We start from the raw sequence: 26,369 nt of genomic DNA, 5'->3' as shown, positions 1-26,369 counted from the left end.
AAAATTTGTTCCATCAAATTGAGGTATTTTTCCTGAATCCTTACTGGGCATTGTGACTAAGAATCCTTCTTCCAGTTGTTAGGTTAATTATGAAGAAGTTGGGTCTGATTCCAAATAATAATAAGACTTGGTATGAATTATGGAAGGGAAAACCTGCTTCAGTAAAATATTTTAGAATTTTTGGAACTAAATGCTTTATGAGGATCAATGATGACTCACCACGAAATTTTGATTCTCGTGTTGATGAAGGAATATTTCTTGGATATTCTACAAGGAGAAAAGCATACAAATGCCAGAATAATTGATTACGAAATATAGTATAAAGTATTGATGTGAAGATTGACGAGGTGCTTCCAGAAAAGGAAATTGAAGTTTGTGAAGAAGATTATATTCTTGAAGAATCTGAAGAAGATACAACAAAGGAAGAAAAGGATCAAGAAATTCAAAAGGAACCATCTCAAACTCCATCAAAAGTAAAATTCATTCAAAAACACCATCCGAAAGAACAAATTATTGGTAATGTAGATGATGGAATAAAAGCCCGAAGAAGGATGACAAATACACCAAAAAATAATGATGTTTCCTTAGTATCCATGGTAGTGTTAACACCCAGGTTGTTCCCTATGACTCCCAAGGGAATACGGCCGGGGTAACCACTAACCAATCTTTGGATCACTGTTTCTAGCCAAACTGTGATCAGAGAGGGCTCTCTCTTTATGATTTGTAACTGTTTGTTATAGGGTTTTAGGCTAGCTATTATGCACTGTTTTTTGTTTGTGTTTGGTTGATGAAATTCCTTTTAGGTTCTAGTGAAGTGGTTTTCTGAGAGGTTGAGTACCATTGGGCAATGGAGTCTGTAGCTATATGTGTTTGAAATTTTGAGATGAAAGATGGGACTTACAGGGCCATTTGAGTGTTTAATAGAACAGATTTTTGATTAAAAGACTGGAAACAGGTAACACAAACAGTGAAAGCATTTAAGAATTTTCACTAGTTATTTATATGTTCCCAACAGATAGCTTTAAGAAGAGAAAACAGAGGTCTTAGGGGCAAAAGTTGAATCCCTGAGAATGACTGTTACAATAAAAACACAGTTTTGAATTGCAGCAATTAAGAATTACAATTCTGTTACTGTATATGAGGAAAACATATATGATAGCTCAGTTTGAGTCCAGGGTAAACATGGTTAAATCCTGGTACTATCCTTTCACCTTGCTATCAAGTGTAAAACATTAGAACAACAAAGAGAACAAAAGACTCAAAACACACATGACAAAGAGATTTGAGAATACTTGCTGTTTTATGCAACACCCTGGGATCCTGTAACATTCATCTTTCACCACACTACATCAAAGAACATCGAGCCTTGGAAATTCCATTCTTCCTTTGTATTCATTCTCTGAAAATGTTACAACGAGCTAGAGCTCTTCGAAAGAAAATAACAACTATCAACCAACCCCTTTCACTGCTGTGAAGGGTGAATATATACTTGCGGTCATTTACAAAATATCTGAGTCCTGAGTTATCTCAGATTTTACTTCCTTACCAACTATTTAAGATATTATGGGCACAATTTAATGCAGCATTGATTACAGAGTACAGGCATTTAAATGCTCTGTCAGAAGATATTTTAGCCTTTGGAGATAGCTAAGTCGGTCAAGATTTTCTGAGTAAATGCTGGAAAACCTGTCTTTAATGCTTTGTACGCTGTGTCTTGGACTTGTCACCTGTGATTGTGACTGTTGCTTGTGTTGAGCTCAATGGTCCTGCTGAGTTGGCTCAGCCTCTGCCTCTTTCCTGTAGATATTTTTCCTCAAAACTGTGCCTGCGCATGATGCTTATTTGCCTGTAGGAACAGCGCTACTGATTCTGGCTTGACAGAACTGTTTGTGTCAAATTTCTCCAGGCATCCTGAGTGGGCAGTTGGTGTGCTAGAATTGCACCCAGAGTTTCATCTGCTTCTGTAAATTTGAAGAAGTTAGGTGGTGTGTCAAACAGATGGTCCACTTCATTCATTAGGAAAAACAGGTTTTCCACTCTGTCATACATACTTTGCCCTGTGGCTGGCCCTGGCTCTGCTGAAGTGCTGGGTGGTTGTGCAATTTCTGCCACTGCATGGGCATCAATCCTCTTGTTATAATTGTCCAGGGTGAGCAGTCTTCCTACACTGCTTAAGATGCTGGGGAGGCCTCTGTTCTGCAGAGTCACGAATTTTTCCAGGAATCTATTGATCTCAGTTTGCATATCCTGGGTCATCCTCTCCAATGTTCCAACTAAGTTCCTTAATGTAACGACTCTCTTTGCTACAGCAATTGCTTCTGTCCTGTTAGTGATTCCCATGACAGCTAATTGAGAGCTAGTCTTATAGTTCAGAGTGTTGATTATCCTTGTGGCAGCTTCTGGCATGTGTCCAAGGCTCGCCCTGGCTCTCTGTATTTCTTTATTTGCTTTGGTGATGAGCACCATTTGCTCATCCATGGTCTCAATATATTGCCACTGTTTGGCAATGGACCTTCCAATGTTGCTCCATAATACTGCTTTCATTTCAGCTGTCACCCTTTCTAGTGCAAGCTCCTTCTCTAGTTCAGCAATCCTCTTTTTAAGAGCTTTCACCTCTCTGTCTTTGGTTGCCTCATTCTGTTTACTCCTGTCAAACCTTTCATTAACCTTAGTCAAGGTTTTCTTAAGCTCATCCAGCTCTTTCATTTGAGATTCCATGGCTTGGATCTCAGCTTGCAGCTTTTGCATGTCTAAGCTAGCAGCCTGTTCTGATTTTGTTGTTGTTGCTGCTGTGGATGGTGCTGTGGTTTCTGTTTGCTGAAGAGGAGGAGTAATCTTGGGAGGGGTTTCCTCAAGGTTTATTATGATAGGAGGAGGCTGGGAGGGTTGGCCCTCTTCTCTTTGCTTTAGTGTCTCCTGTAGTGCTGCCTTTGCAGCTTCAGTCTGTCCTAGCTGGTCCTGAGTCCTGACCAGCTCTTTATATAAGGATATCAGCAGATCTGTAGCCTCCTTCTCTTGCCTTTGCCGGGCAACTTCATCGGTCTGTGGATGGATGGTGGCCGGGAGCTTGATCTTCTTTCTTAGGGCTGCCATATCTGCATCCCTTATTTTCAGGAGCTCTTGGATGCCTTTGACATCTTTAGGGTCATGCCCTATCTCTATGATTACCTCTTCCAAGGACTTGATCCTGTTGTCCTTGGCCTGTGATGAAGCTCTTTCTAACTCCAGCTGAGAAGCTGTGTTGTCTAGGCTGCTCTTTAATTTATAATTTTCTAATGTCTCATCTGCCAAGGAGGCATACACCATTTCCCCAGTCTGCTTATGTAGTTCAATTTTGTCCATGGGGTGTATGTCTTTGGCAAGAACCTCCATGTCGGTTCTTAGATAATCTGAGGTGGACTGAGGCTGCAAAGATGTAGGCATGAAATGGCTCATTATCATTTTGCCTTCGCTCACATCGAAAGCAGACATGAGTCTCTGCTGGTTGCTAGGAGCTAGGTTCAACAAGTGATCATATAGCTGCACTTTTATTGGATCACTCCTCCTTTTTATGTCAATGAATTGCTGTTTTATACTTGACTGTCCTTTTCTTGTTTCACTGGAGGAGCTGACCTCCCCTCCCATTGTCATGTCATGTCCTCGCTGGGATGAGCTGGCCGAAAGTTCTCCACTGGGTGGGCCCATACCCATGGCTTGCCTTACTGCAATGTCCTCCTCTTGGGAGTCATTCAGTCTTTGTCTCTTCTCTCCCCTGATGAAAGATGAGGTGTGGGGGGTCTCTCTATCCCTTTTCCTTGTCACATCCTCCTTTTGTGGTGTTTGGAGGACTGATGTGTCAACATTGGTGTCTGTCCTGGGAGGCACATTTGTTTGAGGCTGCTGCTCGGTACTGCCAGGTTGATCTGTCCCCTTTTCCTGCTGTAAGGGCTGGTCACTGGACTGTGCTTTTTCTTGTTGCTGTCCCAGCTCTTGCTGTTCCATTTCCTCTTGCTGCTGTAGCAAGGTGTCCACTTGTTCCTCTGTCAATACAGGTGGCTGTTCCACCTGTTTACCTTTGTCTTTGCTTGCTGCCTGGGATGTCTTTTCAGTGGTTTGCTGCTGTGCTGCTGCAGATCCAGCAGCTGTTCCACTTTGTCTTCTGTAGGAGTAAGGCACCTGTGCACAAGTTTCCAAGTCAGTTTCCTTTTGTACATTCCTGGCTTCTTTCTCAAGCAGTTCTACCTCAGTGAGTTGTTCTATTAGTGTACCCTCTTCCCAATCTAGTGCATTGGCATACTTTTCTATTTCCGGTTGTCTTTTATGTGCATAGTTGCCCAGTCTGTATCTAATTCTCCTGAGGGAGATACTATGATTGGGGTCATAAGGAATCCACTCAAAACTGGTCTGCAATCTGAGGCCTTCTAGCATGCTGTGTGCCTCTTTCCATCCTTCCTCTTTCTTGTTATACAAGAAGGAACCTAGCTGGCTTCTTACCTTCAGCTGTGACTTTTTGTTTCTACTCTGAAAATGAAGGTAATCTGAGTTCCCAAACTGCCTGAAATACTCCAGGGCAAAAAGCCTCATGGGGACATACCTTGGCAATCTAAATGGGTTCAATTCACAGCCATATATCCTAAGGACTGTGTGGTTCTGGTAGAAGTACCAGTTGCCAATATTGTAGGATTTGTTCAGATGTAAAATCCTCCTCATTTCGTCGGTTAATCTGGGAGGAGGAGTACCTTGCAGAACTGTTAGGGCCGGATGAACAAACAGATCAATGAACTCACAGTATGTATAAGGTGATACTGAGGTAAAATGAAACACAGAGGTCCAGAAAATAACTGATCTTGGGCTTCCTTGGGTATTGAGTGGCCTCAAAGGAACTGAGAAGGTGGCTGGCTGATTGAAAAGGAACAAATGGTAGATATATGAGGAGTATCTGAACAGTCTCTCTCTCTTCAGGTTCATGAACTGATCATGAATCTTCTCTGCAATGTAGGTTGCATAGTCATACTGCACAGCTGGAGGCTTACCCGGGGCAAATATAGACAGCATTGCCAATATGCTGTCATCTACATCTTCCAGCCCCCTGAACCCTAGGACATAGCTAATTAGGTCCACCAGCATTCTGCCCAACTCATTCAGACATTGGTACCCAATGGGAGGGGTTCTGACTGCTTCAGAGCTAGGTGTGAGAAATAGCTGGTTAATCTTCACAATCTGGTCATTAGACAGGTTATTTCCTCTCTTTATCAAATCTTGCATGGAAAGAGGGGTCAGTTTCTTGGCTGTATGGAAATGCAGCATCTGATTTATACTCTCTGGAGTGATCTGAAACAGGACTAGGCCTGTGGGGCTAATGACTGCCCTTTGGCTGGGGTCATAGCACTCCTGGCAACTGTAGATAAGCTCTGGAATGGGATTAACTTGGGGAAGGTTGTATATGGGCAAATTTGATTCCCAAATCCCCAAGATATCTGCTCCACTCATGTGCTGGGCTCTCAGTTCATTTAGCATCAGGATATTATACTTAGTTCCCATAGGAAACCAGTCCAGCATTTGGTAGTCCATGTCTCCCAGGGGCTTCCATGCCAATTCTTGGTGGGGAGCATTGATAGGCTTGATATTGAGAGCAATGGGGGTCTCCATAGCTTCTGAAGGGGTAAACTATTGCAATCTGACAGGTGAATGGGCAAAAACAGACCGCAGACTGCCCTCAGTGGAAAATAGCTTGATTTTCTGAACTGTCAGAGGGGAATTCACCAGCTAGAAATTGAAATACTGCTGGTAATTGGTAACAGAGCCTCTTTGGGGCCTAAGTGAGCTTCTGGTAGTAGTTCAGAGATATTTAGTAGTGAATTTGCCGGGGAAACGCAGAACTGAGGGGTTTTTAGATGAATTGCAGCTTATTACGGCTCTGCAGGGAATTTTTGGACCTCACAATGACAATGGTGGAGGTACAACTAGATTCTAACGGTGAAAAGGTCGATCTTATGGTCCTATTATGCCTGTGAGCAGTTTAGAGCTGAATGCAGGTCGTATGGAAGGCAGGGCAGTGTAAATACCTGTAATTCGACGTGCAGAGGTCGTGGCAAGGTGTACTGCAGCTGCTGAAGTGGTCGCTTTAGCTAATTTTACCGGTTGGCGGAAATCCAGGCAGAAATGGTTGAGCAGAGAGTTCAGACGGAATAACGATGAAATGGTGAAAAAACGCGTAAAATTTGGTTAATATGAGTTTTTTACCCGTTTGGCGCTTTTTTACAATGACGTCAGCATGACGTCATTGGTGGGTCACGGTGATGTGACGTCAGCTGACGTCATCAGGGAGGACGTGGCAGAAGACGACCGGTCAAAGGGCGGTGAGGTGGCAGTCCAGTCAGCGGTGAGCTGGACGTGGCAGAAAGGTTAATGGTGGACGGGCGGAAGTGAAACCGTGAGAGTTATGGTTAAGGCTCTAACCGTCACGGTCTCTCGGGGCGGTTAGAGTACGGCGCCCAGGGTGTCAGAGGGAGCTCCGAGATGGTCCATCGGGCGACGCGTGGCGGAGGCGTGACGAGGCGCAACGTCACGTTCTCGGGAGTTAACGTGCGGTTGCGGATGGCGCTCCGATATTGCTGTGGGCCGTCGGATCTGGAAGGCTTGATCCGACGGCTGGCGGAGGTGTGAGGTGCACGGCCGATAATGCGGCGGAAATATTAACCGTCTGTGGGTTTTTGGCATGGTTTTCCAAATGTTTTGATTCTGACCACCCGCGCTTGCATTTGGGAACGTGCTGAAGGCGGACATTTGATTTTTGTAAGGTTTGCAGAGGGTTTTATAGATCAAAGGGGTTTAGAGAGGGGTTTTACCCATGCAAAGGTATATTTTTGGGGGAAATGATTTGCAGCAAAGGAAAAATAGTGGAGATAGGTTCACCATGGTGGCCAGGTGCCATTATGGTCCCTCTTTGCAGAATTCTCGGCTATTATGCCTAGGGGAGGGAAAATATATATCATTTGGGGTTTTATACACCTTAGTGTTATTATTATTAGGGGTAGGGGTAAAATAGGGGAATTACATAGTAGAGTTAGGAGTTAGTATGAGGGAAGGAGGGGGATTTAGAAAGGGGGTGTTAATGATGGAGTAGAGGGGAAAAAGTGGAGTTAGTGATGCTCTCTGCTGTGAATCCATGAAATTCACCACCTTTTTTGCTGATATGTTCATTGCCTTGGCAAAACATCTTTGACAACTATGTGATGGTGAACATGTCTTTTCTGCAACCACAACTGCCTACCCCACTATTTCACCTAGCATTTTTTGTTTCTCCTTGGAGGGGCACTTGAACTTGCAACCCTCAATTGCCTTTTCTTTTCTTTGGCTTTTTTTTACTCTATCTGCTTCTACCCTTATCTCTTCCAAGGTCCCAGATTAGACTTTTGGGAACCTTTGTTTCTCTACCTGAACTACTTGTCTGCCAAGATTAAGCTGTTTGGACAGACTTCTTTCTCTATTCTACAACTCAAAATTGAAACATGGCATGATCCAGCTTGAACTGTTGAATCATCCACAAAATTTGTAATAAGGTCCTCAATATTTGAAGTATTTCACACACCTCTGATTTCCTGGAAATATGGGATCTTTGTAGTAACAAAGCAGAGCATATTTGGATTTTCAATAATCAATCATGAAATATGAAACCTATTACTATAGGTATCCAACAGTGGCTCCACATGGGGATGGTTTTTCTTTTGAAAGACCAAGAACAGCAGGTCAGATTGCCTTGTTGCTTGATTGTCCATCTTAATCTTTGAGATCTGATGCGTGTAACCTGTCAAAATTGTGTGCTTTTTGTTGGGGAACCTCTGGTTCTATCTGCCTATTGCTGCTAGTTGCAGCACTTGGAAAACCTCTTTTTACAAACTAACAATAGAAAACATATGTAGGCCTGCATATATACATTGAACCTTTGGATCCTTATCATAGTGAACCATCATAATAGTGCTTCAGCATCCTGCCATTGACAGGACCTTCATCTAGTTCAGTCACAGTCAAACTTTTAAGGAAATAAGTGTTATTACCTTGTACTGCTTGGACAGCAAATGGTCCCTTCCACAAGGAATCAAATTTCCCATGTTTCCCTTTCTCTTCTCTTCTTGCATCCCACTTTAGAACTTTGTCCCCCACATTGAAATCTTCAGCTTTAGTTCTTCTGTCAAAAGCCTTTTTCAGTTTCTCTTGTAGTATCTGCACTCTGCTGAAAACTTGTTCTCTGGTCTGCTGTAGACAAATTATCTGGTTGATCCTTCTTTGCATATCATTTGGCTCTGCTTGGCTTTCTTGTAGAAGTTTCATAACTGGCACACCTAGTGATGAAGGAAATCTGGCCTCTAATCCATAGACTAACTCATATGGGCTGGTCCCAATTGATCTTTTGGTGGTTAATCTGTCTGCCCATAAAGCATTTACTAGTTTCTTATGCCAGTTCTTTTTGTTCTCTTCCAGCACTTTCTTTATGATGTTTATCAGGCTTTTGTTTGATGATTCAGCAAGACCATTTCCTTGAGGATAGTAAGCTGTAGAATGGCCCAAAGTAATGTGAAATTTATGGCAAAAGTTTACCATCTTCTTGGATCTGAAGGCAGCAGCATTGTCTGTTATTATCTTGTCTGGGCAGCCAAATCTGGCCAGTATATTGTTCTCCAAAAATTGAATGATTACTGAATCATTTGCTTGTCTGCATGGGGCAGCTTCAATCCACTTGGTGAAGTAGTCTGTTGCTGTTAGAATCCATCTGTGTTGTCCTGAAGATGAGGGGTGAATTTCTCCGATGAAATCCAAGCCCCATTGTTGAAAAGGTCTCTCTGTTGCAATGGGCCTCAAAGGGAGTGGCAGCAATTGTCTTTTGCCTTCAAACAGTTGGCACTTGTGGCATGATGTTGTGAATTTCTTCATATCTGAGAACATAGTGGGCCAGTAATAACCAGCCCTTAATATCTTGTCCACAGTGGACTTCCAGTACAAATGTCCACCACAGTCTCCAGCATGGAATTCTTGCATAATTTTATCAGCTTCATTCTCAAGAAGACAGTGCAGCAAAATACCTTCATGGTTTTTCCAGAGTAGATTCTTATCTAACACACAAAATTTGGATGTTTTCATTTTTAGGAACCTAGACTTAGTTCTGGACAGTCCTGGGGGAGCACACAGGTTTTGTAACACATAACAGATATCAGAGTACCATGGAGATTGTTCAAAGGCTACATTGATCTTTGGAGTCGCCAGCTCTGTTTCACTGTCCAGTTGGTTGATATCTAAGGCTTGGAAATTTGCTTCTGTCATTAACTTAGCCAAACCTTGCCCTTTTATCAACTTTGTAGGCTTTATTTCAATGTCAAATTCAAGTATGTTTGCAATCCATTTTCCTCTCCTTCCCTCTAAGTTTTCTTGTGTGAGAATGTCTTTGACAATAGGACTTGGTACATAAGCTACAACATGGGAGTAAAGGATGTAAATCCTAAAGTCTTTGATGGCTTTGATCAAGGCATAGGCTTGTTTCTCCATTATTTGGTACTTTAGGGGGGCATCCCTAAGAGCTCTGCTGAAAAAAGCAATGGGCTTTTCATTCCCTTGGTCATCTTTCTGCAATAAAACAGCAGCAATAGTGTGTTGGGAGGCAAAGGAGAAAATGACGAAGTCTCTGTCAAACTGAGGGTTAGTTAACACTGGGGTTTGAGTCAAGGCCAATTTTATACTTTCAAAAGCTTGTTTTGCTTCAACAGTCCATTTGACCTTTGAATCTTTCTTTAGCATATTGTTTAGTAATCTGATTAATTCTGCTAAATTTGGGATAAACCTTCTCAAAAAGTTGATTTTTCCCAAGAATCCTTGAAGCTCTTTGACATTCCTTGGGTGAGGCATTTGTAGGATAGCTTGTATCCTATCTGGATCAATTCTTATGCCATCTTTCGAAATGATGTGTCCTAGAAGTTTCCCTTCTTCTAAACCAAATAAAGACTTCTTGGGGTTTAAGGAAATACCATATTTCCTGCATGTTATGAAGATTTGTCTCAGATGTTTCAAGTGTTCTTGGTCAGATTTTGAAAAGGGTGTAAGATCATCTAAGTAAATGACCAAGAAATCATGAATTTCCTTTGCAAAAGCAATGTCCATTGCTCTCTGAAATGTTGCCCCTGCATTTTTCAATCCAAAGGGCATCTTCACATACTTGAAAGTACCCCATGGGGTAGTAAATGCAGTCTTGTCTTGATCATCAGGGTGTACCAGGATTTGATTGAAACCTGAGAAGCCATCCAACAATGATATTCTTGAGGCTCCTACTACTCTTTGAAGGATGTGGTCCATTTTGGGTAAGGGATAGTTGTCTTTGAGTGATACTAGGTTCAAATTCCTTAAGTCTACACAAAGTCTAATCTCACCAGTTTTCTTTCTTGTAGGGACCAAATTTGAAATCCACTCAGAAAACCTGATTGGTGCTATGATCCCAGCTTTGAACATTTTTTGTAATTCCTTTTCAATGGAAGGAAGAAGCACAGGATTGATTCTTCTCAATTTTTGTTTGAATGGTTTTTGATTAGGCTTGAGGGGAATGGTGTGCTGTATAACAGAGGTATCATAAGACTTCAAGTCTTCATAACCCCAGGCAAAGACATCTTGGAATTCTTTAAAGAGATCAACATATTTGGGTTTTTGATCAGGGGGCAAAGCAGCAGACAGCTTTATTATTTTAGGCTTGTCAGTGGTACCAATGTTACATTCTTCAATTGTTGCATCTAATGGCTGCATCTTTGGTTTCCTGGGGACATCATTTGAGTCAAAAATGTCCTCTAGTGGGGTAAGGCCTGCTGGGAGAAGATTGTCTTTGAGTTGTATGATTTCATCTTCAGCATTGCCCAGCTCTTCACAGTCAATTTGGTGAATTTGCTGAATGTTTTCTTTGTCGAAAATGGTTGGACTAAGTAGTTGTTTTGCTGTCCTAGGTGACATTGGGTGGGCAGACTGTTGAAACTGTAATTGTGATTGACTTGCTCCATCAACAATTTGAGATTGACTTGCTGTCTCAAGGTCAATATTTAATCCTGTAAACTCTTGTTGCAAAGTTAAAAAGTTGTTTATTTGCCTATCATTCTCAAATACTTGCCATTCTTTGACATTGTTTGGAATAGAAGGCCTATATTTGACTTCTGCTGTGAAACAATTGTTGGGTTGTAGTGGGAATTTGAAGGTGCTGGCAAATGTTGCCAAGCTGTGAGCATGGAGATTGTGGCCCCTTGGAATCTTTGTGAGAACAAACTCGGAGAAAGTTTCTAGTATTTCAATTACAGCAGACCTGTAGGACCTTAATCTTTTGTCATTGGTGACAAAATCCCCTTTTACTTGTTGAATTACTAGATCAGAGTCCCCCATGATTGAGAGGCTATGTGCTTGTAATGATTTTGCAATCTTGAGACCTAGTAGCAGAGCTTCATATTCTGCCATGTTGTTAGTGCATTTAAAGTTCAGTCTATATGCCCGGCCTTGTGCACAGGCTTTCTCTTTGTTATGTATCCATACTCCAGCTCCTGCCCCTAACTTGTTAACTGAGCCATCAAACTCTAGGACCCACAGACTATCTTGCTGGTCAGGGGATCTTAAATTCTTCTCATGGGATGGCCATGTGAGCATGAGTTGAGGTTTCTTTTCCCATTTGTCTCCTAGGATAATTTCATCATTTGTTTGACAATTTTTGACAACTAAAGGAGGGTGAATGGGTATTGTTGGGCTGATTAAATTTTGGCAGGTGCCACTTGTTTGATGGATGTTTTGTTCTTGTATGGGTGTTTCGGTCTTAATGTTATTGCTTAAGGAATTTGTGCTGTCATTGAAAAGGATGAAGGAGTCTATGTCCGAATGGACAGCATATATTGGAAAATTTTGAGGCTTTTCTTCACTGCTGACCATGTATTTCATGAGTGTTTCCCTATAAAGTCTCTTGGGTTGTCCAAAGACAGAGATGGTTGCATATGACATGTCTAATTGCAGGGAGCCTTGGAGCTTGGCTCCCCATGATCTTGATAAGAGCATTCCATATTTGGGTGGGATATCAGCAACAACAACATCCATTAAAATGGTTTTGTTGGGAAATTGAACCAGGGACACACATAAATCCTTAATCAGGCCCAAGCATTTTACTTGACTAGAATCAAAAGAAAACAGGTCTTTGTATGGTCTTGTTATATCCAAATTTAATCTTTCCATGACTGCTTTTGGCATGAGGTTGTGAGATGCACCTGAGTCAAACATTGCATTGTGCAGTATTTTATCATGAACGTGTAAGCTGACATAAAAAGGTAAAACCCCTGTGACTACTGTTTTTCCATCTACCTCTGGACCAAACAGTAATTCTGGAGTGTCATCTAGCACATTTACATCATCTTTGTTGTTGGTGAGCTGAAGGGATTTCTTGATCTGTTGCTTATATATGTCATGCTTGGCTAGCTCTGAAAGGGGAATTGCTATCTTTAACTTGCCAATCTCTGTTCCTAGGTCAAAGGGTTTATCCACCTGAATTTTAGGGTCACGGACAGCAGTCCTTTCCTTGTTCAATGAATCTTCTTGTTGGATTTCATCTTGATTTTGGAACCTGCCCCCCATGCCCATGTCTTGAGGGGTGATGTTCGGATTTGGGTGAGAGGATGATGTTGCTGTGGGCTCTTGTGGTGTGGACAGAAATTCAGTGACCTCCTCAACCACTACTTCCTTTGCAGGCAAGTTTGTTTTGTCATTAGGTTCAGTGACTGAGGCTTCTTTAGATTGCTGTTTCTCCTTTACCTTTTCAGGCTGATTTGCATTTACAGTCCGACTTCTTAGTTTGTACTGCTTATGGACTTCATAGACAGCAGTATCATATCCTTGCTTAAAGTCAAAGGATTCTCCTGATTGTGTTTGGAATGTTTTGTTTTCATCCTCATCATGGTCTTCTTGTGTTAGGAAAACATGGCTTTTACCATCCAGACCTATTAAATTGATCTCAGGATCTTCATTGAGCTGATTAGCCGAGGAAGTTTCTGCATAATTTTCTTGAAAAGGTGGTCTGATATCTTGGTCAGCACCTGTTTTTCCTATATTGGGGTTCTGTGTTCTCCTAAAATTTGGGTTTCTAGGAGTATTGTTTTGTGGTGCTTCCCATGATGACTTTCTTTCTACTGATTCCACTCTCTCACCTAGTCTTTTCATGCTGTTTAGTATTGCATCCAACTTCTGATCAAAGCCCGAGGGCTCTTCCTTGAAACCAACCTTCTTTTCCAGCTTTGCCCTGTTTCTTTTGGCAATTAGGTTGGCCTCTACAGTGACTGCAACTCTTTGGGCTTCTGCAAGGGTTGGAGGGTCTCTTTCTCTCAACTGATAGGCCATATCAGAGTCAAAACCATCAGGGAAGTTATAAAGGGCCAAATCAGGAGGGGGCCTTAAGTTCTGGGGAATAGCATTGTATATGTTGTTAAACCTAGCACAATATTCCAACACCGTTTCTTGGGGACCTCTTTTAATAGTGTTATATTCACCAAGTATATGGTGTGGATCTCTCTTTTTCTCCCATCTGTTGGTAAATTCCTGGTATAGAACTTCAGAGGTTGCAATGGAATTTGCATTCAAGGATCTAAACCAAGTTCTGACATCCCCAGTTAGGCTTTGGACAAAAATTCTCATTCTAACACTGTCATCATCTATTTCATAGGTCTCAAAGTGGTCTTGCATCTTTTTAGCATGCTGGATGGCTGTCAAAGGGCCATGGGAGTCAAAAAATGAGAGTCTAGTTTGGTAGTCTTGGGGTAGAGCTGGAGCATTGGCTGGTATCTGCAGCGGTGCATATCTGTTAGCCATGTTTGTGGGATTTATAGGGTTAATAGGAACAAATGGGACAACAGGGATTACAGGTGTAACCGGGTTAAGAGGATGGGTAATAAGTGGGGAACTGGTTGAGGGAGTATGTGCAGAAGGTGAAGATGGGAGAGAAGGGCTGTGAGGTGTTGATGATGAGCTAGGGGAACTAGGTGTGGAACGGAAAAGGACTTTACAAGGAGTGGGTATGAGGATAGGTTGGTCTAAACTTATAACTGGATCAGCAGGTTTATCCTGCTTGTGCTGTTTCCTTATGTTCTTTGGATGATATTTGGGTTATCAACAATGATGGGTTGATCAGGGTCAGGGTGTGCCCTAGTATGCCTTGGGTTTCTTTTAGGAGCCAGCTTCTAAGTGTTCTTTCAGAACTTTATACAGAAGGTTTTGTATGTACAAGGACTGGGTAAGAATTCTGGAATGGCTATGTATTTGTCAAAACTAAGATGAAGTTTCCCTAGTTAGCTCTTCCCTAAAGCTGTCCCTGTGTTTACAGAAACAGTCCTAAGGCCTCTTGGCTAGTTTCAGGCTTGATGGTAGCTTTTGGAAATAGATAGTGATTGAAAAACTCTAAGTTTCCCAGTGGAGTCGCCATTTATGTTAACACCCAGGTTGTTCCCTATGACTCCCAAGGGAATACGGCCGGGGTAACCACTAACCAATCTTTGGATCACTGTTTCTAGCCAAACTGTGATCAGAGAGGGCTCTCTCTTTATGATTTGTAACTGTTTGTTATAGGGTTTTAGGCTAGCTATTATGCACTGTTTTTTGTTTGTGTTTGGTTGATGAAATTCCTTTTAGGTTCTAGTGAAGTGGTTTTCTGAGAGGTTGAGTACCATTGGGCAATGGAGTCTGTAGCTATATGTGTTTGAAATTTTGAGATGAAAGATGGGACTTACAGGGCCATTTGAGTGTTTAATAGAACAGATTTTTGATTAAAAGACTGGAAACAGGTAACACAAACAGTGAAAGCATTTAAGAATTTTCACTAGTTATTTATATGTTCCCAACAGATAGCTTTAAGAAGAGAAAACAGAGGTCTTAGGGGCAAAAGTTGAATCCCTGAGAATGACTGTTACAATAAAAACACAGTTTTGAATTGCAGCAATTAAGAATTACAATTCTGTTACTGTATATGAGGAAAACATATATGATAGCTCAGTTTGAGTCCAGGGTAAACATGGTTAAATCCTGGTACTATCCTTTCACCTTGCTATCAAGTGTAAAACATTAGAACAACAAAGAGAACAAAAGACTCAAAACACACATGACAAAGAGATTTGAGAATACTTGCTGTTTTATGCAACACCCTGGGATCCTGTAACATTCATCTTTCACCACACTACATCAAAGAACACCGAGCCTTGGAAATTCCATTCTTCCTTTGTATTAATTCTCTGAAAATGTTACAACGAGCTAGAGCTCTTCAAAAGAAAATAACAACTATCAACCAACCCCTTTCACTGCTGTGAAGGGTGAATATATACTTGCGGTCATTTACAAAATATCTGAGTCCTGAGTTATCTCAGATTTTACTTCCTTACCAACTATTTAAGATATTATGGGCACAATTTAATGCAGCATTGATTACAGAGTACAGGCATTTAAATGCTCTGTCAGAAGATATTTTAGCCTTTGGAGATAGCTAAGTCGGTCAAGATTTTCTGAGTAAATGCTGGAAAACCTGTCTTTAATGCTTTGTACGCTGTGTCTTGGACTTGTCACCTGTGATTGTGACTGTTGCTTGTGTTGAGCTCAATGGTCCTGCTGAGTTGGCTCAGCCTCTGCCTCTTTCCTGTAGATATTTTTCCTCAAAACTGTGCCTGCGCATGATGCTTATTTGCCTGTAGGAACAGCGCTACTGATTCTGGCCTGACAGAACTGTTTGTGTCAAATTTCTCCAGGCATCCTGAGTGGGCAGTTGGTGTGCTAGAATTGCACCCAGAGTTTCATCTGCTTCTGTAAATTTGAAGAAGTTAGGTGGTGTGTCAAACAGATGGTCCACTTCATTCATTAGGAAAAACAGGTTTTCCACTCTGTCATACATACTTTGCCCTGTGGCTGGCCCTGGCTCTGCTGAAGTGCTGGGTGGTTGTGCAATTTCTGCCACTGCATGGGCATCAATCCTCTTGTTATAATTGTCCAGGGTGAGCAGTCTTCCTACACTGCTTAAGATGCTGGGGAGGCCTCTGTTCTGCAGAGTCACGAATTTTTCCAGGAATCTATTGATCTCAGTTTGCATATCCTGGGTCCTCCTCTCCAATGTTCCAACTAAGTTCCTTAATGTAACGACTCTCTTTGCTACAGCAATTGCTTCTGTCCTGTTAGTGATTCCCATGACAGCTAATTGAGAGCTAGTCTTATAGTTCAGAGTGTTGATTATCCTTGTGGCAGCTTCTGGCATGTGTCCAAGGCTCGCCCTGGCTCTCTGTATTTCTTTATTTGCTTTGGTGATGAGCACCATTTGCTCATCCATGGTCTCAATATATTGCCACTGTTTGGCAATGGACCTTCCAATGTTGCTCCATAATACTGCTTTCATTTCAGCTGTCACCCTTTCTAGTGCAAGCTCCTTCTCTAGTTCAGCAATCCTCTTTTTAAGAGCTTTCACCTCTCTGTCTTTGGTTGCCTCATTCTGTTTACTCCTGTCAAACCTTTCATTAACCTTAGTCAAGGTTTTCTTAAGCTCATCCAGCTCTTTCATTTGAGATTCCATGGCTTGGATCTCAGCTTGCAGCTTTTGCATGTCTAAGCTAGCAGCCTGTTCTGATTTTGTTGTTGTTGCTGCTGTGGATGGTGCTGTGGTTTCTGTTTGCTGAAGAGGAGGAGTAATCTTGGGAGGGGTTTCCTCAAGGTTTATTATGATAGGAGGAGGCTGGGAGGGTTGGCCCTCTTCTCTTTGCTTTAGTGTCTCCTGTAGTGCTGCCTTTGCAGCTTCAGTCTGTCCTAGCTGGTCCTGAGTCCTGACCAGCTCTTTATATAAGGATATCAGCAGATCTGTAGCCTCCTTCTCTTGCCTTTGCTGGGCAACTTCATCGGTCTGTGGATGGATGGTGGCCGGGAGCTTGATCTTCTTTCTTAGGGCTGCCATATCTGCATCCCTTATTTTCAGGAGCTCTTGGATGCCTTTGACATCTTTAGGGTCATGCCCTATCTCTATGATTACCTCTTCCAAGGACTTGATCCTGTTGTCCTTGGCCTGTGATGAAGCTCTTTCTAACTCCAGCTGAGAAGCTGTGTTGTCTAGGCTGCTCTTTAATTTATAATTTTCTAATGTCTCATCTGCCAAGGAGGCATACACCATTTCCCCAGTCTGCTTATGTAGTTCAATTTTGTCCATGGGGTGTATGTCTTTGGCAAGAACCTCCATGTTGGTTCTTAGATAATCTGAGGTGGACTGAGGCTGCAAAGATGTAGGCATGAAATGGCTCATTATCATTTTGCCTTCGCTCACATCGAAAGCAGACATGAGTCTCTGCTGGTTGCTAGGAGCTAGGTTCAACAAGTGATCATATAGCTGCACTTTTATTGGATCACTCCTCCTTTTTATGTCAATGAATTGCTGTTTTATACTTGACTGTCCTTTTCTTGTTTCACTGGAGGAGCTGACCTCTCCTCCCATTGTCATGTCATGTCCTCGCTGGGATGAGCTGGCCGAAAGTTCTCCACTGGGTGGGCCCATACCCATGGCTTGCCTTACTGCAATGTCCTCCTCTTGGGAGTCATTCAGTCTTTGTCTCTTCTCTCCCCTGATGAAAGATGAGGTGTGGGGGGTCTCTCTATCCCTTTTCCTTGTCACATCCTCCTTTTGTGGTGTTTGGAGGACTGATGTGTCAACATTGGTGTCTGTCCTGGGAGGCACATTTGTTTGAGGCTGCTGCTCGGTACTGCCAGGTTGATCTGTCCCCTTTTCCTGCTGTAAGGGCTGCTCACTGGACTGTGCTTTTTCTTGTTGCTGTCCCAGCTCTTGCTGTTCCATTTCCTCTTGCTGCTGTAGCAAGGTGTCCACTTGTTCCTCTGTCAATACAGGTGGCTGTTCCACCTGTTTACCTTTGTCTTTGCTTGCTGCCTGGGATGTCTTTTCAGTGGTTTGCTGCTGTGCTGCTGCAGATCCAGCAGCTGTTCCACTTTGTCTTCTGTAGGAGTAAGGCACCTGTGCACAAGTTTCCAAGTCAGTTTCCTTTTGTACATTCCTGGCTTCTTTCTCAAGCAGTTCTACCTCAGTGAGTTGTTCTATTAGTGTACCCTCTTCCCAATCTAGTGCATTGGCATACTTTTCTATTTCCGGTTGTCTTTTATGTGCATAGTTGCCCAGTCTGTATCTAATTCTCCTGAGGGAGATACTATGATTGGGGTCATAAGGAATCCACTCAAAACTGGTCTGCAATCTGAGGCCTTCTAGCATGCTGTGTGCCTCTTTCCATCCTTCCTCTTTCTTGTTATACAAGAAGGAACCTAGCTGGCTTCTTACCTTCAGCTGTGACTTTTTGTTTCTACTCTGAAAATGAAGGTAATCTGAGTTCCCAAACTGCCTGAAATACTCCAGGGCAAAAAGCCTCATGGGGACATACCTTGGCAATCTAAATGGGTTCAATTCACAGCCATATATCCTAAGGACTGTGTGGTTCTGGTAGAAGTACCAGTTGCCAATATTGTAGGATTTGTTCAGATGTAAAATCCTCCTCATTTCGTCGGTTAATCTGGGAGGAGGAGTACCTTGCAGAACTGTTAGGGCCGGATGAACAAACAGATCAATGAACTCACAGTATGTATAAGGTGATACTGAGGTAAAATGAAACACAGAGGTCCAGAAAATAACTGATCTTGGGCTTCCTTGGGTATTGAGTGGCCTCAAAGGAACTGAGAAGGTGGCTGGCTGATTGAAAAGGAACAAATGGTAGATATATGAGGAGTATCTGAACAGTCTCTCTCTCTTCAGGTTCATGAACTGATCATGAATCTTCTCTGCAATGTAGGTTGCATAGTCATACTGCACAGCTGGAGGCTTACCCGGGGCAAATATAGACAGCATTGCCAATATGCTGTCATCTACATCTTCCAGCCCCCTGAACCCTAGGACATAGCTAATTAGGTCCACCAGCATTCTGCCCAACTCATTCAGACATTGGTACCCAATGGGAGGGGTTCTGACTGCTTCAGAGCTAGGTGTGAGAAATAGCTGGTTAATCTTCACAATCTGGTCATTAGACAGGTTATTTCCTCTCTTTATCAAATCTTGCATGGAAAGAGGGGTCAGTTTCTTGGCTGTATGGAAATGCAGCATCTGATTTATACTCTCTGGAGTGATCTGAAACAGGACTAGGCCTGTGGGGCTAATGACTGCCCTTTGGCTGGGGTCATAGCACTCCTGGCAACTGTAGATAAGCTCTGGCATGGGATTAACTTGGGGAAGGTTGTATATGGGCAAATTTGATTCCCAAATCCCCAAGATATCTGCTCCACTCATGTGCTGGGCTCTCAGTTCATTTAGCATCAGGATATTATACTTAGTTCCCATAGGAAACCAGTCCAGCATTTGGTAGTCCATGTCTCCCAGGGGCTTCCATGCCAATTCTTGGTGGGGAGCATTGATAGGCTTGATATTGAGAGCAATGGGGGTCTCCATAGCTTCTGAAGGGGTAAACTATTGCAATCTGACAGGTGAATGGGCAAAAACAGACCGCAGACTGCCCTCAGTGGAAAATAGCTTGATTTTCTGAACTGTCAGAGGGGAATTCACCAGCTAGAAATTGAAATACTGCTGGTAATTGGTAACAGAGCCTCTTTGGGGCCTAAGTGAGCTTCTGGTAGTAGTTCAGAGATATTTAGTAGTGAATTTGCCGGGGAAACGCAGAACTGAGGGGTTTTTAGATGAATTGCAGCTTATTACGGCTCTGCAGGGAATTTTTGGACCTCACAGTGACAATGGTGGAGGTACAACTAGATTCTAACGGTGAAAAGGTCGATCTTATGGTCCTATTATGCCTGTGAGCAGTTTAGAGCTGAATGCAGGTCGTATGGAAGGCAGGGCAGTGTAAATACCTGTAATTCGACGTGCAGAGGTCGTGGCAAGGTGTACTGCAGCTGCTGAAGTGGTCGCTTTAGCTAATTTTACCGGTTGGCGGAAATCCAGGCAGAAATGGTTGAGCAGAGAGTTCAGACGGAATAACGATGAAATGGTGAAAAAACGCGTAAAATTTGGTTAATATGAGTTTTTTACCCGTTTGGCGCTTTTTTACAATGACGTCAGCATGACGTCATTGGTGGGTCACGGTGATGTGACGTCAGCTGACGTCATCAGGGAGGACGTGGCAGAAGACGACCGGTCAAAGGGCGGTGAGGTGGCAGTCCAGTCAGCGGTGAGCTGGACGTGGCAGAAAGGTTAATGGTGGACGGGCGGAAGTGAAACCGTGAGAGTTATGGTTAAGGCTCTAACCGTCACGGTCTCTCGGGGCGGTTAGAGTACGGCGCCCAGGGTGTCAGAGGGAGCTCCGAGATGGTCCATCGGGCGACGCGTGGCGGAGGCGTGACGAGGCGCAACGTCACGTTCTCGGGAGTTAACGTGCGGTTGCGGATGGCGCTCCGATATTGCTGTGGGCCGTCGGATCTGGAAGGCTTGATCCGACGGCTGGCGGAGGTGTGAGGTGCACGGCCGATAATGCGGCGGAAATATTAACCGTCTGTGGGTTTTTGGCATGGTTTTCCAAATGTTTTGATTCTGACCACCCGCACTTGCATTTGGGAACGTGCTGAAGGCGGAAATTTGATTTTTGTAAGGTTTGCAGAGGGTTTTATAGATCAAAGGGGTTTAGAGAGGGGTTTTACCCATGCAAAGGTATATTTTTGGGGGAAATGATTTGCAGCAAAGGAAAAATAGTGGAGATAGGTTCACCATGGTGGCCAGGTGCCATTATGGTCCCTCTTTGCAGAATTCTCGGCTATTATGCCTAGGGGAGGGAAAATATATATCATTTGGGGTTTTATACACCTTAGTGTTATTATTATTAGGGGTAGGGGTAAAATAGGGGAATTACATAGTAGAGTTAGGAGTTAGTATGAGGGAAGGAGGGGGATTTAGAAAGGGGGTGTTAATGATGGAGTAGAGGGGAAAAAGTGAAGTTAGTGATGCTCTCTGCTGTGAATCCATGAAATTCACCACCTTTTTTGCTGATATGTTCATTGCCTTGGCAAAACATCTTTGACAACTATGTGATGGTGAACATGTCTTTTCTGCAACCACAACTGCCTACCCCACTATTTCACCTAGCATTTTTTGTTTCTCCTTGGAGGGGCACTTGAACTTGCAACCCTCAATTGCCTTTTCTTTTCTTTGGCTTTTTTTTACTCTATCTGCTTCTACCCTTATCTCTTCCAAGGTCCCAGATTAGACTTTTGGGAACCTTTGTTTCTCTACCTGAACTACTTGTCTGCCAAGATTAAGCTGTTTGGACAGACTTCTTTCTCTATTCTACAACTCAAAATTGAAACATGGCATGATCCAGCTTGAACTGTTGAATCATCCACAAAATTTGTAATAAGGTCCTCAATATTTGAAGTATTTCACACACCTCTGATTTCCTGGAAATATGGGATCTTTGTAGTAACAAAGCAGAGCATATTTGGATTTTCAATAATCAATCATGAAATATGAAACCTATTACTATAGGTATCCAACAGGTAGAACAAGAAAACTTTGTTCAAGCCAGTAAGGATCCTCATTGGGTGAAAGATATGGAAGAAGAAATGTTTCAAATTGAAAAGAATGAAACATGGGAACTAATACCTCGTCCAAAAGATAAAAATATTATTGGAACCAAGTGGGTGTTCAAAAACAAAATGAACGAAGATGGACATATCATTAGAAATAAGGCAAGGCTTGTTTGAAAAGGATACTCACAATTTGAAGGAATTGAATATGAAGAAACGTTTACCCCGGTAGCTTGTTTGAAAGCTATAAAAATGTTTTTGGAATTTTCTTGTTCAAAAGGTTTCAAAGTTTATCAAATGGACATGAAATTAGTATTTTTAAATGGTGATATAAAGGAAGAAGTTTACATGGAGCAACCGGAAGGGTTTGATCTAGCAGAAGGAAAATATTTCGTTTGTAAATTAAAAAAGGCGTTATATGGATTAAAACAAGCTCCTAGAGCTTGGTATGCAAGATTGGATCATTATCTATAACAACATGGCTTCAAAAAGGGGGTGGCTGGTAGTGATCTCTACATGAAGATAGACAAGGATAAATTACTAATCACCCTTGTATATGTTGATGATCTGATTTTTTCCAACAACAATGATGAGATGAGTCATGAATTTTCTCAAAACATGTCTAAGGAATTTGAAATGTCTATGATTGGCGAATTATCTTAATTCCTTGGACTACAAGTAATTCAAACTAAAGAAGGTATGGTCATATGCCAAACAAAATATCTTAAAAACATTCTTACAAGATATGGGATGGAAGAATGTGTCGCTATGAGCACACAAATGACTACAGATTGCAAATTAAGCAAAGATGATGAATCTCCTTTGGTAGATGCAACTCTTTACAAATCAATAATTGGAGCTCTTCTATACTTAATTTCTTCACAACCTGATATTATGCAAGCAGTAGGAATGGTGGAAATCTTTCAATAAGCTCCTAAGGAATCCCATTTGACAATTTCTAAAAGAATTCTCAAATATTTGAAAGGCACTCCTAATTTTGGCCTATGGTATCCCAAAAGCACAACTCTTACTTTGAAAAATTACATTAATGTTGATTGGGATGGAAGCATAGATGATCGAAAAATTACTAGTGAAATTCATTCTTCATGGGAGACTGTCTTGTATCTTGGCTCAAGAAAAAACAATCATGTATATCTCTCTCCACAATTGAAGCCGAATACATAGTTGTTGCAGATTTTTGTACACAAATATTGTGGATGAAGGAAGCTCTGAAAGATGTCAACATAGAAATTAATCAACCAATCATTATCTACTGTGAAAATACCAACACCATCAGTCTATCAAAGAATCTGGTAATGCACTCAAAGACAAAGCATATTCCAATGAAATACCATTTTCTTCGAGAAAAAGTTGCAGAGCAAAATATCATATTGGAATATGTCAATAAAAAGGAACAAATTGTAGATATTTTCACAAAATTCCTACCATGAGAATCATTTGAATATCTTTGCCAAAAGATGGGGGTCATTTCTCTTGCATTAGATTAAGACAACACAATGACAAGGGAAGAAGCACCATGACAGAGGCAGCAACATAACAAGAAGAAGCTTGATAGGGGGAGCACTTGATGGAAAAATACATTATCAAGACAACTCATTTTCCATTGGTGTCAAAGGGGGAGATAATTTTGGAAGGGAAGAAAATATTTCCATCAATGACACAGGGGGACATTATTGGTCAAAGCATTGATGAAGATAATGATGCATGAATGAATGTTGGTTGGAAAATATGATGAAGCCCTAGCCTTGTTAAATATTCCCTAATCCTAATAAATGAAGAACACATGTGAAGGAGCCGTTAACTTGTAGGTCCTAAACTTGGAGCCCTAAGTCTATGAAGAAGGAACCCTAGCATTATCCAAAACATAATGATAAAACCCTAATGGTTTCCATGTATGAAATAATAATGGGAGTTCACAAATATTATTTTTATTGATAATGAAATGACCTTAATTAAGGATGGAATTAGTATAGGATCGTAGAAGACATTGAGCTATTTCCAACAAGCACTTACTGATCCGAATTGGATCCTTAAACATTTCCATAACTATTTCAAATTATGTCAGGCTTCAAAATCTTATGAATAACGAGCTTATCAGAAATGAGCTCTAGACAATGGTAATTTGTGGCTAGCATGGAACAACGAGGACCCTCGGTTAAAGCGCACTGACCATTGGTCCATGGAGATTGCGCATGAACGCAAATTGGCAATTGGAACCCTAGATCCAAAAGTAGAGGCAGTTTCTGATACGTGATTAGTGAAAATCGCGTATCGCAGGGCAAAACTCTTAGTTAAGGAAAGCCCCAAGTGCTCAGTCATGAGGAAAACAGGAAACCACGTGGAAACCGTCAAAAGATGGGTCCCGCACCCAAAACCGACAGGATATCCCGTGCACTTCAAGCAGTAAGCGGGTCTGGTTGAATTCAGCGCGATGCCACACACCGGATGACACGCGTCCAGAGGATGAGAGAGAAAACCGCTTACATCGCATGAGTAATGTTCGAGAAACTTACTCACGTGATATAGATGAAGATCGTAGGATACAAAGGCTCCAGATCAATGGCGGAGAATCAACTTGATGGAAGACCGGATTTGACGGAGAAATAGACTAAGGTACATGAGATTTGGGGTCCAACATGACCGATGAGTTGGCAGAGGAATCAGTTTCATGGGCAATCTTGGAGCAATGGAAATAATGACCTTTCAAAGAGAACAGACACTCAGTTCGTGAGGAAATAGGTGGCCACCTCTCTATGAGGTATTACATGGTGATGATGACGTCTAGTAGGGGAATTCCAGCGGATAGAGGCAGGCGATCCAGAGAGCCAGGAAGCAGAAATGAACAATCAGGGAGCATATTAGCTTTAAGCCATGAACAGATAAAGAGTAGAGGGGACAGAAGTAGAGAAAGAAGTGAATTTCAGAGAATAGAGAATCTGAGCTGACCTGTAGAGCAAAGGCAGCATCGAGCAGACAAAACAGAGAGAGTCTGAGAGTATGCAAACTCCAGAGAAGGCTTGAGAGGCTCAAGCAACTCCTCGGTGTATTCCTATCAGGTATTGAGTACCAAATTGGACTCATACCACTGACACCAGTTGAGGTCGAGATTCAGTAAGGGGAGTCTATGTACTCTAGAGACTTGGGGGATCCAAGTACAATCCTACTGATCATTCTCTATTAAGTGAGACTCAAATTGAGCTCCTTATTGTAAATTATTTGCTTTAAGACACAATAGAAAGGCCACCACTGAAGGCTAGACCAGGAGACGTAGCCCAGGAGGATTGGGTGAACTCCTTATTAAATTTGTTGTGTTTTTGTATTTGCTTACTGTGTCTCTCTTACTATTTCGAGTGCCTGTGTATTTCGCAATCTTATTGATCCGTTGCTTAAAATAACATAGGCACACCCCAACATATAAGTCTGTAATACCTTCATTAATTAACTGAGATCATTCACGAGTGATTTTCAAATCACTTACATGCCTTATACCTCCTCATAGGCTGAGAGAAAATGATTTTACAAATTGGAATATAATAATTTTTTAACCTAGCTGACATAAGCCTACATATGCAAGTCAGTCCCTCCTCCAAAAGATGTGTCTCTTTGCAAAAGGTCAAAACATGTATAAATATAAGATTGAACTCATCATTCCATCGTCTAACTCGGTGAAGGCAACCATGAGAACAGAAAAGAAGGAAAATAGTTCACAACTCATGAACTATAAGGGGTAAATTGGACGAGATTTGGTGGAGCCTTTTAACTGTGATTGGGCATATCTCGGACCTATTGGGGCTCAGATTATTGACCTATGGAGGCTCAGATTATTGATCTGTGGAGGATCAAATTATTGATATATGGAGGCTCGACTTATAGACTTGTGGAGGATCAGATTATAAACTAGTGGAGGCTCATACCTCTGGAGGAATTGTGACTCAGACCTATGGAGGAATTATAACTCGGACTTTTTGTAAATTGCAGATCTACAAGGCTTGGATTTGTTGCAGACTTCGAACCAGTGATCTCGGGCTTGTAGGTGCTTAGACTTATACCTCAGACCTATTATAACTTTGAACCTGAGGCTAAGAGATCATGAAGGCTCAGATTTAGCTTGGACCCATAGCAGACTTTTGGAGTTCGAATGTGTGATCTAAAGTTTGGATACTTCGGACTTGGGGTTTGTAAACTCTACACAACTCTTAGACAAGTGGATAATTGGAAGTAATAAACAAGCATTATGGCCTTGAACAGTGAAGAAGTTGGAGCATTGGACAATGAATAACTTGGAGCTTTAGACAGTGAAGAACTTGGAACTTTTGACAGTGAAGAACACTCCCATTCGGATCTTGGGCAGTGGACAAAATTATGAGTCTGTGGAAGTCTTATGGAGCAAATTTATAATAGACTTTGAAGAATAACTTTGAGGATGATTTAGAGATCTTGATGACTGGTTGACTATTGAAGGAAGTCTTGAAGCTTTTTAAATTAAGTCATTTATACATTCTTTTTGTTAACTAAGTTGGAAGTTCGATGGTTTGAGCCCTAGAGGTTGGAGCCTCGTGAATTCCAAGTTGGATCTTGGAAAAGTATAGGTAGGAGTCTTGTGGATTGGAGATTGGTGTCTACATCTAGGGTTGGATCCCTCAACATTATTGTAATAAATTTATTGTAAAAAGAGGATTGGTGTCCTGATGATGAACCATATAGGTTGGTTCAAAACGCATCGATTTAATTCTTCTGATGTGATTTCTTCCAAAAATGTTTTTATTCAAAATAAAATTCCTATTATTTAC

Source organism: Pinus tabuliformis, chromosome 7 (genome assembly GCF_031772625.1).
Source record: "Pinus tabuliformis cultivar Carrire ecotype Pingquan chromosome 7, CPIR1, whole genome shotgun sequence".
NCBI classification, from domain to species: Eukaryota; Viridiplantae; Streptophyta; class Pinopsida; order Pinales; family Pinaceae; genus Pinus; species Pinus tabuliformis.
This window is presented reverse-complemented; position numbering follows the sequence as displayed.